A 14293-nucleotide genomic window follows, 5' to 3' on the forward strand; every position below is an offset into this window, starting at 1 on the left:
TTCACTCTACAATGATGAGTCAATAACTCTAACATGTACTGTTAGTGGAAATACAGATTTTACTGCTGTCTCCCTGATTTATCTTGCTGATAAATTTTATGGTACTGTTTGTACATTGAATGAAGTTGATAACAAACGGGTATTTGCTAAGTTTTTACACTAACTAGACATTGTTGGACTAGATTGTTCTTACTGTGAAGCTGCTGAAGACGCTGCTCTTCCATCTGTTCTTACCGTAACAGGAACCGTATCAGATGACTTGATTGGTATTGAGTTCATGTGCTTTGCTTACTTTGCATCTCGTTTGAACTCTACATCATTTTCTATCTCAACTATTAATGGTAAGTTAATTGTTCTAACCTGCTAGTGCTAACTAGAAAGACTAACAGCCAGCTGATACAAAGTTACTCTATGAATTCTTATAAGATCAACATAAGACATAAAATATCAGACTTTATGAGCTGTAAAAGAATTTGAATAAAGTGCTATGAATAGTTCTTACAGAAATAGCACAGCTGATAAATTATTAACTGGATTCTGCTGACAATTGCCTAAGTACGTAATACTTCAATGTTGTAAGAGCATATTAAATGTTCAGACAACATAAATAATAGGTTTCATTATAAGGACTTTATGTTATACATGTAAAATAAATGTTATACAGTCAAATCCAGAGTTCTGCCCAGCGGAGATGGAGGGCAGACCATCTTTTGCCCCCTCTTATCTAGTTAACCCTTTTAAAACTAAGCGCTTGTGTAAAATTGGTTATATTCAGCGTCACATAGTGCACCTTAGATAGTAAATGAGAGTGTGTTGAAAGGTTGGAAAAGTTTTCTGCAGGTGGACATATTTTGATATGAGGTTCAGTAACAATCCTGCTTTTACTCACTTCATCTACTTTTGGTTTCCAATCTCATCTTCACTGCCTTCTTACGTAAAACCTTTGCTGTTTCTGAAACAGTCGATATCAGCAAAACAATTAAGTTTTTTAGTAAAGCTCGTATTCATTTTGGTCTTACTCAATAGTTTAACCCATTCAGGACTAATTAGTTATTGGTTGACTGCTCCCCAGCCTAATTAATTTTTCACTAGCCTTACAATTAAAATAGAGCTACACAAAATTGTGTATAACTAGAGTTCTTTTTAAAATAATCTTGATTTGTTTTTTGCAGCTTAACAAAGACATTCCAGGCTACAATGTGATATAAATTTTTGTGCACCTTTACAAATTCTACTGACCACGATTTCTAATAATTCTGTGAACTTTTTTTTTATCAAAATTGTTTTTCATGTTTCGTAGCAGCTCACAAGCAGTTTTTTGATACTGACATTGTTGGACCTATGTTAGATTGATAGCAAACTTTATCAGCAGCAAATAAAAAAAAAGATTTCTCAATTCCGAGCAATAGAACAAGTGTTACTAGCTTCTAACTAACACTACGTCACTGACAGTTTTATCAATTATATAATCAAACAATTTGTTAATTTATATTGAAATGCATTGCAGAGGTTATTATGAATATATTATGCATAAAAAATACTCAAGTTACCAGCTAACAGACAATCAATTACCAGCAAAAAAATAGGTGTAAAAATACAGTAAAATATATTGTAAAAAATACAGTAAAAATGAATATGCATGAAAACGAAACAATATATGCATGTATAATAAGGGTATGTTCATTAAAAAATTATGACACGGTGAGAGTTATTTGATGCCAACTACACATGCATATTTGCTGCCATTATAAGTTAGTTGATGCAGTATTCATCAGATATTGGTGTTGAAGCCCTAGGCTCATCATCAACGGCATCATCACTCACAAGCCCTTGACTGTCTTCACCTTCATGTAGCAAATATGATACAGCCTAAAAAAATTGTGCTTTAGTAGCTTTTCAGGGTAAATACCTGATAACAAATTGAAAGTAAGTAGTCTACTGCAGCTAACAATTGGTAATACAAATTGCAAATATTTTTTGATACTGTAAATATAAACACAAAAAGTCATGAAGATGATTATTGTGGTAAGTGTCCCCTATCGACCAATATTAGAGCCTAGTGGTTGGGGCTAGTTGATAGTAGATGTTGAGAACTATATGCTTGACTAATTGTGGGTTGAACAATTGGATATAAATGAAATAAGAAATTTTTATTATCTTGTAGTTCTACAAGGAAATCATAAAACTATTGTTTATTATGGGGTAATAGAGTGATGAGTTCATGCTGCAAAAAGATCTAAATTTTATTGGATTGAAAATGTTATAATCATGTGTATCATGAAAAAAATCCATATCTTACACTGTTAGAATAAAGTTTGTTAGAAATTCACAAGAAAAATTTCGGCTTTTTATCGTTTTTTTTTCGGTAAAATTCTATAAATAGCCACATAAAACTTACCTTCTTCCATCAGAAAATTCTCATTTTCTTCTTGAACATTACTTTTGTTGCTATTTTCTTCCCCTGAGCTGATTACCACATCTAATTCACTTAAAAATTTTGCCATCGCTCGGATAAACCTTTTCCAAAATGGCGATCATCAAATTTCCAAAACAGTTGATATTGTTATATGTGTTATCGAAATATTTGACTTACTTGACAGCACAATAACATCAATGATTAATGACTACAAGTTCCACTTCAATTTAAACTATGCTAATGTGATTTATTATGTTTAGGTAATGGTCGCTAATAACTTGACCCAGATCTTTGTGCAAGCCTAGCTATGTTGAATGTTAAAGGTGGATTATGATAATCAATTATACTTTATTCTTATGAACCAAAACCCAATACACAAGTAGCAAAATTCTAAAATATAAGATGGATAACAAGTAGTAAAAAACTAAGTAGTATATAAATCTCTTACGCCAACATCAAGCTTGTGTCTGCCCTTAAAGCTCAGTCTTACACGTCTGTAAGTGTCACTGCCAAAGAGGCTGAGCTATTAAAAACGCTAGCTTTTATAGGCATTTAGGATAGCCTGAGGACGGTATATATAATGTTCGTATCATATACCATGTTGTAGGAGTAAGTCCATTGGAAGGAACACCGTCTTTCGATACGTCACTTGGAAAGCGCCGAGATTGTGGCTGGATGCTAGGATTACGTAATATTGTCTCCGTCAGCACCGTAATATGTCATGGAAAAATACTGGCTTAGGGTGAGGGTAAGTTCAGTTATTTTTGGTAGTGCTTGGTGATGGGTGGATAGATATAATTACTCCCAAATTCCTTGGTGGTTCCCACAGGGGGTGTTGACGGTGTTGACTCATCAGTTTCTAAGATTGATGTATTCTAATTTTGACATTTCCAATTAGGGAATCTTTTGATGTCTCTTAGGCGTCTTGATGCTTGTACGAAATATATGCTTGTACGGCAGTTTGGCTACATTCCCTGCTGGTATCTTGTTTTCGAAATATTTCCATACAACAATATCTATCACATAATTTGTTAGTTAAAACTTTCTTGTCCAATCACACATTTGGTATCAAAATGATGCCCAGACTCTTAAACTTCGTTTGGTGAATGAATAAAACCGATGTACCTAAACAGCTAAGCAATAGAGCAAATCAAAGTTTAACCCGAGTACTTCGGGAATGGGCCCTGGAGAGCACAACTCTTCCCGAGGTATTCGGGAACAGTCCTGAGTGGGTTAACGTAAAATATGATGAACTGTTACAAGTACTTGCACATGCTTGTTATGCACATCGTATAGCATTGAAATAGTGCGACAGACAGATCATGCTAATACGATGAGATGGGTAAAAGTAATAATGATATAACTTGATAAGAGTTGGAAGCTATAATGATAACCTGTAAACTATTTAAGGGATGGTAATTTGGTCTATGGAATTCTAAATCTTGTGGACATAAGCAGACAACTCAAAAATCTTGCTCTACTCTAAAACCTTCTTTCTTTAGATCACAAATTAGGGTGAAATTTATTTTAAGATGTTCCTAAATCATCACTTTGATCTTTCAAAAAGGAAAAAGTAAACTTGTTGCTTCAATGACTGTACAGTGACTGCGGTATTATTGGTGTGTGTTGACATGTTTTCCTTTTTAATCACGATCACTTGGTTTAAGGCCTATCATTACGATAATTTTACATTAAAGAAGAGCAGACATTTTCAATGCTTAGTTAAATTGATCTTTGTTAGCATATCAAGTTCTACTCTGCAAAGAAAAAAAGACAAAATGATTGTACATATCTGAAATGAAAGAAAAATACATTTTTACTATAATGAAGTTGTGTCTGTCTGCGTGTCCTTTTGTTCAAAGCCAAAATTTGACATTATAATATAACATACATGTAGCTATCAACTGGGCTCTAACTTGTGACTTTCAGCTTTGTAGACTGACACACTAACACCTGCGCTGATCAACAACCGTTTCATATTATTTTACAATTGCTGCTTCAAGTACAGCTACTTATTGTCTTTGTTTTATTGTCACACCTGACAATCTCTCATGGCACACTAGACTGTCAGGGTATTAGTTACTAATATAATTATATATAATACAGATATTACTTATTACAGATATACTTATTGATTTCTCTCCAAAGTGTGGTAAAGGAGAAAATATACTTGTAAAGATTACAACCGGACTCGTTATTGAAATCGTATTTCAAAACTTTCACCAACTTCACGCTTTTGACCAATTTTTTATGTTAAGTAGAATTTACGTGAAAAGAGATTGGTGTTATAGAAGCATCTACAGTAAAAATATATTATATACACTAAAAACATTTCTTACACAAAAGGGATGCTGGCAGCTCCATAACTACATGATACTTATGTAGTGGTTTCATGCATGTCTAAGAAATGACCATAACACATATTTGTATAGAAAATTATATAACTCAATTTTGTTATTGCTGGTCATATTCATTTAGCGTATCAAATGCTACAGCTCACACATTTACACTGACTTAAACTTGTAAAAATATCTACAGCGGCATCAGATTTATTGAGCACATGTTCATCATCTTTTAAAGACTCAAAATAAACTGGAAAATTATAGTTATTATCATATAATTCTTCATTGGTATCACAATCGTCCATGATCTACCAACAAATGAGTCGTATTGATTTTTTTCACGATATTGTTCCAATAAAAATTGTTATGGCAACGAAAAAAGTAGATAAAGGCATTTATAAACTGTTAGCAATGGAAGCAAAATTTTTAGTCAAATGCCATTGCCAAAAATTAATTTGACTGGTTTTTCGCTGTTACTTAAAAACAGCATTTGTAAACAGAGCTAAATGAATCTCGCTATTCCTACTATTAGGCGTTATGCCAGAATACAATATTTGGTATTCATAGGGTTAAACAGAAAACTAGATCTGATTAATAGCCATTACTTAGAGTGTTACTGTATCACTAGCTATTATTTTGAGTGTTATTATATAACTAGCCATTGTTTTGAGTGTTACTGTATCACTAGCCATTATGTTGAGTGTTACTGTATCACTAGCCATTATGTTGAGTATCACTGTATCACTAGCCATTAGGTTGAGTATCACTGTATCACTTGCTACTGTTTGAAGTGTTACTGTATCAGTATAAAACAGTATGAGCAACCGTAGAGCGTTTTTAGCTAGCCGTTTTCTCGACCTCACCAGTATAACTCCAGCACTTGCCAATAAAAAAAATATATTTATACCCTACATATTAGTTGATAATTCATATGTAATAACATGACTGTGTTTGCTGAATGAAGGCACAGCCTGTATTTATAGATCCGTAGTTGCTAGCTCTTGCTGTTGTCCTGATCAATTTCTCGTTGCTGTAATGGGCTCGCCAATTTTCAGTTGACCTTTTTTAAAATTCAGATTGTCATGTTGAGGCTTAACTTATTTAGTCTACATAGCTGCATTGATTAAAAAAAATTGTGTTGTCAACTATGAGATCTGCAATTTGCATTCTTTTCCACGAACACTAAAATGGCAATGTAATTATTGAATAAGTAAAATGAACTGCTAGAAATACTAGTACAGTTACTAAATTTAAAGCATACATGCATTTACTAGCATGTAAGTCTTCAACAATTACCAACTGTTGTGGGTAAGTGTTAAAGATTAAACGGCAACCCAAAAACCAGATAGCATATTTACTATTGTTAGGCATGTTTCATAATAATGAACACAAATTTGAAAATAATTTTAACTATAATAGTCATCAATAACTAAAAATTTCACAAATGTAAAGTATTTACGTTTTAGTGAGACCTGAAAAACTTGTAATGAACAGTCCTGATAAGATAGCTGAGGGAAAAGAATTTACATTCAACTGTACATCAACTGGAGGGAGTCCTGACTCTGTATATGACTATGGTTAGTATTATATAATACTAAATAAAGCTATGAATGTACAGGAAAACCATCAAAGTTGTATATATTCACCTAAAGTTAGATTGTCATAGTCTCAATATCTGTGCTAGTAGCCTCATTAGATTGAGAACTAGCAGATTTCAGTGATATAACATATCACCGAAATAATTTACTTGGGTATTTCAAGCTATATTCTCAACAACTCAGAACAAGACAATCTCATCGTGTTTAACTAGATTAATATTAGCTTTATTTATCAATTTTGTTTGAGAAACAATAACTACAAAATGCCACTAAAGTTTTAGTATAAGTTCCTAGCTATTACATTATAGAGACATTTAATTGAGAACTGAGTGGACATTTATGGATGATAATCAAAATTAAAAATATTTCATTTTAATTGTTTTGTGAAATTAACAAACAACGAGAGTAAGATAAAAAGAGTGAAGAGTAAGAGAGCAAGATAGAAAAAAAAGAGAGATAAGGAGAGAGATAAAGAAAGATAGAGATAGAAAGAAAAAGAGAGATAAGGAGAGAGATAAAGAAAGATAGAGATAGAAAGAAAACGAGAGGGAGCAAAGAGAAAGATAGAAAGAGAGAGATAGTAAAAGAGAAAAATAGAGAAATAAAGAAAAAGAGAGTTAAAGGGAAAGAAAGGGAGGGAGAGAGAGAGTGAGAATGAGAGTGAGGATGAGACAAAGAAGAAAGAGAGAGAAGAAAAAGAGAAAGAAAGAGAGATATAGGAAGAGAGAGATAAAAAAATAGAGATAGAGAGAGAAAATGAAAGTGAGAGAAAGAGTAAGAAAGAGAAAAGAGGAGAGAGGAAAAGAGAGAGAGAGAGAAAAATAGAGGGAGATAAAGAGAAAGGCAGAGAGAGGGAAAGAGAGAGAGAGAGAGAAAGAGAGACAAAAGAGAAAGATAATAAAATATATAGAAAAAAGAAAGAGAGAGAAAAAGAAAATGAGAGAAAAAACGAGAGACAGATAGAGAGAGGGAGAAAAAGAGAGAGAGAGAGAGAGAGAGAGAGAGAAAGACAGAGAAATAACGAAAGAGATGGAAATAAAGAAAGAAAGCAAGATAAAGAAAGATAAAGAAAATGGAAATTGAAAATAAGAAAGGGAGAGAACGATAGAAATAGAGAAACAAACCGAGAAAAAGAGAGAAAGTGAAAGAGAAAAAAGAGAGAGAAGGAGAGAAAAATAAAAAAAGAGGGAAAGAGAGGAAAAGAGAAAGGAAAAGAGGCAAAGAGTGAGAACGACAGAGCCAGAAAGCAGGAAAGAGAAGAAAAAAATACAAAACAGAAAGAATGAGAGAGAATGAGAGGAACACAGAGACGGAGTTAGTTTAAGAAATACAAACAGACATACAGATATTCAAAAAAACCACATATACAGAAGTTTACATTGCAAGATGAGTGCATGAATATATAGAGATGAAAATTATAATTCAACAAAAGCAGCTGGCTGATTTTATGAGTTCAGTAACCTGTTTTGGTTTATGATTATACTTTTCAATCTTTTTGTTAAAAAATTTTGAAATCTTTAGAGTTACTGAGAGGATGAAAGTTTATGCTGATAAAACTTTAACTTGAATGTAAAAAATGAACTCTTTAAAGCAATATATTCGCAGATTGTATTTTTAGAGTAAGTTACAGCCAGAAACTATTGTTATGCACATGCAGATACTGTAAAAACATAGCGCTGATGTGTTTTATTGAGTAGTAAAAAATCACTTTTTAAACTTTCCTAAAATCTCTGTTGTAGTTTTTAACATACTTATGAATTCCATGAAAGTTTACTTTACCCTCATGAAAGTTAAATTTTACACCAAACATGGAAATTTAAACTTCTTTGACTTTTCTGAGTATTATATAAAATTTGCTTTAACACAATTCTGAGTATTATATAAAGTTTGCTCTAACACATGAGTTGCACGTACAGCAAGTGCTATTTGAAATTATCATGTATGACTTATCAACATTTTACATAAAGCTATAATTTGGTAGCTACTGATATGACCACATATGTTATTCAGATAAAACGTAATAGCAACACTCAGATGTCCTTTAGTAAATGGTAATATCTTCCTTTCCAGTTTTAGTTAGCGTAGTTCTAAAAATTGAGTTTTGTCAGAATTTAAACTGTTTTTCAGCTCTATGGAATTGATCAAAAATCAGAAACTTACAATCAATGAATCAAATGGAACATAAAACTAAAGGACCATAAACAAACATACATGTAAATACATGGAGTCATAAGCACGTAGAACCACAAACACCTAGAGCAACACGAGCGTACAGTAGAATCTGCAAAACATACAACAACAAACACAAGGAGCCGTGACAAAATAGAAGCATACAAACTTAGAAGCATATATACATAGAACCATAAATGCACAAAGGTATAAAGACATTAAAATGTAGATACACAATAAACATAAACCATAAACATAAACCATAAACATAAGCCATAAACATGGACTATTAACACATTGAGCAAAAATTGTGTTGAGCCACAAAAAACATAAAACCCTAAAAATTACTGAACTTTTAGCAGGTGAAATCATATCCATATTAACTTCAAAATACTTAATGCAACATTTGATACTGATACGATAAAATAATTATGATAATAATAAAAATAACAATTCTACTTTACTTATAATTTCTCTGGATTTCATTTAGCCCATACAAATCCATATAATTCAGATTACTATAATAGTATTAATATAACTATCAGCGAGACATTAAAGTTTTACAGAAATGAAGAATATTAATACATGTAACATAAAGCATTTGAAAGGTTCCTTTTTAGCCTAAGTTTTGCTGATTAATGTGTTTTAACATGTACTATGTATCAATATAAGTTTGATTTGGTGTATCAAATAGTACACCTATTAAAAAGTAGAATTATTTTTCGAATAGATTGAAGTTGAAGTAAATTGAAATTCGTGGCTTTCGGGTGATGGATCAATCAAGACACCACATTTTTTATGGATAACACATTCATGTACCAAAAGTCTATGTAAAAAGTTTTTACAAAAAATGATGCGACAAATATACGTAACGCCAAATAGCTACAGTACATTAAACTCCAAAAACTGTTTTAAAGCTGCATCTTCAAGTTTATCATAAATTTAAACCAGAGTGAGCTGTAGCAATATGAACACTTTTAAATAATTGCACTAGGGTTTTATATAACTTACTGATGTTATATATTGTCTGATTGGTAATAGTTTATATTGCCATTTCAATATTTTTATTCTATCAAAAACTAGACCATTTTTTGATTGGAGGTCTTTCAGCTGTTTGATGCATTGGTTCATCACAATACAAAAGCTTTCACAGATATCTTATTCTTTTACTCTTTTTCTATAGAGGTGTTGAGAGGAGATGTTGTAGTTGTGAGCAGCAATAAATACACTCCTACCAAAAAATATAGAGATGGTTTGACTCTGAGATGTAAGGACAGAACTCATTCAGTTCTGGAGGATGATTACCCTGAAAACATTATCAAGTCAGATATAGTAGAGCCACACTGTAAATTAAACTGTTTAATATTGAGTCTGCCATCGAATTTGCTAAATAATGTTTACGAATTTTTTCAAAATAATATTTTAAATAAACTAGCTAGTGAAGAGCGAAAAGTATATTTTTGGTGTCTTAATTTTAAGTTCAAGCTTTCAAACCTGCTCTAGCAAGTGATGGTTCTATAATTATAGATATTGATTATAGAATACTACCTAACATTCAGCACCAAAACCCTAAATCATCGCTGACACTGACCTGCAATGTGATAGGGAATCCAATTCCTGCCTACACTTGGAAATGTAGCAAAGGATGCACAGACACTAAAACAAACCAACTAGTTATTTCTGCTAACTCAAGGGAATGGGATCAAGTGGAGACAATTACCTGTATTGCTTCTGTTGAATGTGAGGAAACAATATCCTAATAATTGAAAATAATTGTTGAACATTTATTTTTAAACAATTCACCAAATAGTGACTTACTGGTTGCTGGTTGCAAGCTGGTCTCACTAAACAGTTTCAGTGTTGGCTTTTTCATCAACAGATATTTATGACATCCGTCTTATTACAAACTCCATGCACTATATACAACTAGTCAAAATACTTTCGGAAATATCTCCAGTAGCCTTAGTTGATAGAAGCCTTGGTTACAATTGTTTCTGCGACAAATATTGATATATGTATTAATACATTCAGCGTTTAATTAGTTTATTTTTACATAGAAATGTTAGCATCAAAGGGCTTTTCTCAAATATTTTTGTAGCCCTTGAGCCAGTTACCTGTATATTCAATATCAGATGGACAGATGCAGCTGAACTCACATCCACTATCAAATCACTTTTGATGACTGAAAAAGGAGCTTTACCCGCTGTTATACCAGGAATTGTAGCTGGTATTCTTGCTGTTGCACTTGGTGCACAGTCGGTTGTTTTTTGCTGGTGGAAAAAGGAAAATGGTAAGTTTTATAAGATTGTAAGCTTTATGGTAAGATTATAAATTTCTTTATAACTGATACAGTCAATATAAAATTAAGAAGCATGCTAATGTTTCATAGTGTGTTGCTTATATATATTTTTAGATGAGAAAAGGATGAGCTTAGAACTGGGAAAAATGAGGTGAGCATACAATAGAGATAAATACATTTTGATTGAGATATATTGAGGTAAACATGATAAAGAGATATCCGTTATAGACAATAAAAAATATCGATTTCAATATTATATGTAAAGCTAGGCATTGACAGCAAAGAACTCAAGTGTACCAAACAAAACTGTTTTACTTCTTACATAACAGTAGATATAAACATCAACTAAACAATTATATTGAAGGTAAATTAATTTTCTAAAAATAAATCGGACTTTCACTATGTCTCAGACTGTTTAGACCTAAAACAAGGAATAAAAATATTTGCTAGATGTTTTTGTATTTCAGCAAAGCTTTTGACTGTGTCATTGACAAAAATATTATTTCATAAACTGAAAGCTGCTGGTTATAGAAATAACTTGTTGCAAATACTTCAATGCTATTTCCACAAAAAGCGTCAATAGGTCGTCATAAATGACAGAGAGCCCTTGACACCAGAAATAGATGTTAGTGTTCTACAGGGGTCTTCAGCTCCCCAGTGTTGTTTTTAATGTATATAAATAAACTTCTTAAATTTATTCCAAAAGGCTTTGACTACGGCGATAATATTGTCTTTGTGAGTCATTACAAAGGTGTGCAACATTTGAGGCAAACTGTAATCTCATCATGCAAACTATCAGCAACTGGTGTACTTCAAATCATATGACAATCAATTTACAAAAAGCACATTTCATTTTTTATAATATTAATGAAAACCTTCTAAAAAACTTTACTCTTTAAGTTTAACAGTCAATCTACCACTTGTGGACGTGAAACAAAATTATTAGGAATTGTTTTGACAGATCAAGTCTCTCGGAATAATCATGTCGACACTATTTGCAGTAAGGTCAAGAAGCCATTGACTTTTTTCCAGTTTTGCAGGCTATAAATAAACTGAAAATCTGCTTATGCATTATATTATCAGTTTATATTTTGCCATTATATTTATGGTATCATTTACATATTATAATCTGTCTCCAAGATGTGTCAAAAAGAGTTTATTTAGTTGCAAAAAAGAGCATTTCGGCTAATTGCAAATCTACATCATATTCCTGCATATATTATTCCAACGAATGATCTTTCCAAATCTTTGCATCTTCTGAATCTTCCAATTTTTTATTTCACTTCAATTCAATGTTCCAAGATTTTTCACGGTTTGTGTCCTTGTTTTTCACATGACAGTTGCAGTTTATCGACTCATTTCAACTACGTCATATAAACAAACTGCATACAACCCTAACAATTATTTTGAGAATATCATTTCGAGCTGTTTTAACGATCTTCCACCTAATATCTGTTTTCTTAGCAGAGAAAGGCATTTTAAACACTATTTGTCAAACTATTTATTCGATTTTAATGGCTAACTGTTGCAATTTTTTTCACTACTGTAGTATGGCCTAATTTGAAAAACATTTTTATTTTTGAAATTAAATTATCGCTAATAAACTACATATATATGTATATATATACATATATATTTATATATATATACATATATATATATATATATATATACATAGATCTACGTATATATGTATACATGTATACATACATACATATATATACGTATATATATATATACATATATGATGTATATATAGTATTGTATTGGCAAGACTTTTGACAGTCTTGCCAATTTTTCAAGTTTTGGTGCCCATGGCTTTCTTACCAACATTGCCTCTGGCGTCAATTTTTTAGACTCAATGTTAGCAGTGGTATGGCAGTTCTGTTTAGTTTTGCCACTTGTCACAACACTGGTGACCTCAGACAGTTGAGCCAGGGTCTTCTGCATTTAAGTGTCATTTTTAGCCTACTTGATAAAATCATTTTTGCCTCTACGGAGCCTAGCAAAAGTCATGTCATAGACTTTTCATGCATATATGAGCCTTCTGTTGATGTTCACCTTCTTCTCATCAACTTTCTGTAGTAACTATTTCTTGATCATAACTGTCCCTTATGACGGCGGTACTGATATGAAGTAATGGACATACCTTGTCAGCCATCTCCCAACTTTACCTTTTACAACAGCTGACTAGTCGTTGCCTTAAACAGGCATCGCTGTCTATTGGTAGTTTTTCGTTCATCAGTTCTCCTCCATTCCTTATCATGAAAGTTAATCAAATGCCATATTACACTTCTTACATATTTTGGCAGCATTGTCAGCCACCTTTTTCTTTGGTGTTCGTTATACATCATCACCTGAAAGGTACAAGCCAACAATAATTGTTCTAGATAAAAAAATTTAAATTTCTCACCACATTTTAGGCTTACTAACCTAAGCAACTCTAGAACAATGCCTGGTTATCAAAACCATCTTTGAATGCCATTAAAGGCGACTCAGTCGTGTTCTTATAAATTTCTTTTAAAGTAGCCAGTAATTTTAGTTGTTTCAATTTCAATTTCAATTCTACATAAATGTGGCTTGCCACAATATATATATTCCTAATTCTTTCACGTTTAAACACCTTTACACTTGTTTTATTTTTTTCTTAATTTATTTGAACTGCACAAACAATTTTTTCATGATATGAAGTTTAAAGACTAGAATGGTACCGGTTGTTAAACGCTAAATAAAAATAAATTTTCTGTGAAAGTTTTTTTTTATTTCCTTGGCAATGTTGGACAACTATATATATATAAATATATATATATATACATGTATACATATATATATATATATATACGTATATATATATGTACATATATATACACATATACATATATATATTTATATATATATATAGTTGTCCAACATTCTCCAGGAAATAAAAAAAACTTTGCACAGAAAATTTATTTCTATTTAGCGTTTAACAACCGGTACCATTCTAGTCTTTAAACTTCATATCATGAAAAAATTGTTTGTGCAGTTCAAATAAATTAAGAAAAAAATGAAACAAGTGTAAAGGTGTTTAAACGTGAAAGAATTAGGAAGTAATAGCTAACTAAAATCTGTTGTGCTGTTATCACCTTGAAAGATTATTTGGTATACAATTACATGAGTTAAATTAGTTTCAGTGTTGGCATAGTAAGGCAAAAATGTTGTATAAAATGGTATATAAATCCATAGTAGTTATCTATTGTAAACACCCACTAGCAAAAATCATAAAATTATATATACATACTTTACATATTCAAAATTAGGAGCAAAATGATGTTGACTTTATTAACTATAGTTATCTACAGTAACTTTAGTGTATTTAGTGGCTATGATCTGCAAGAAAATTTAGCATTACAATGTACTACATGCAGTATGTCCGGTACAGAGTTTTTACCTTTGAGACAAATGCATAACATAAACGTTGAATTTACAC

The 14293-nt window shown here is 31.7% G+C and overlaps 1 long non-coding RNA gene across 1 annotated transcript in view; it reads left to right on the plus strand.

Annotated features, from left to right (window-relative positions):
• The first annotated feature begins 240 nt into the window (after nt 1–240).
• LOC137397002 (uncharacterized) overlaps nt 241–14293 on the plus strand; it is a 208365-nt gene continuing 194312 nt past the window's right edge. The window contains exons 1-2 of the long non-coding RNA XR_010978692.1: nt 241–345; nt 6229–6335. This is a non-coding gene — a long non-coding RNA (uncharacterized lncRNA). The remainder of the gene's footprint in view (nt 346–6228; nt 6336–14293) is intronic.

This window comes from Watersipora subatra, chromosome 5 (assembly GCF_963576615.1).
Source record: "Watersipora subatra chromosome 5, tzWatSuba1.1, whole genome shotgun sequence".
Taxonomy (NCBI): Eukaryota; Metazoa; Bryozoa; class Gymnolaemata; order Cheilostomatida; family Watersiporidae; genus Watersipora; species Watersipora subatra.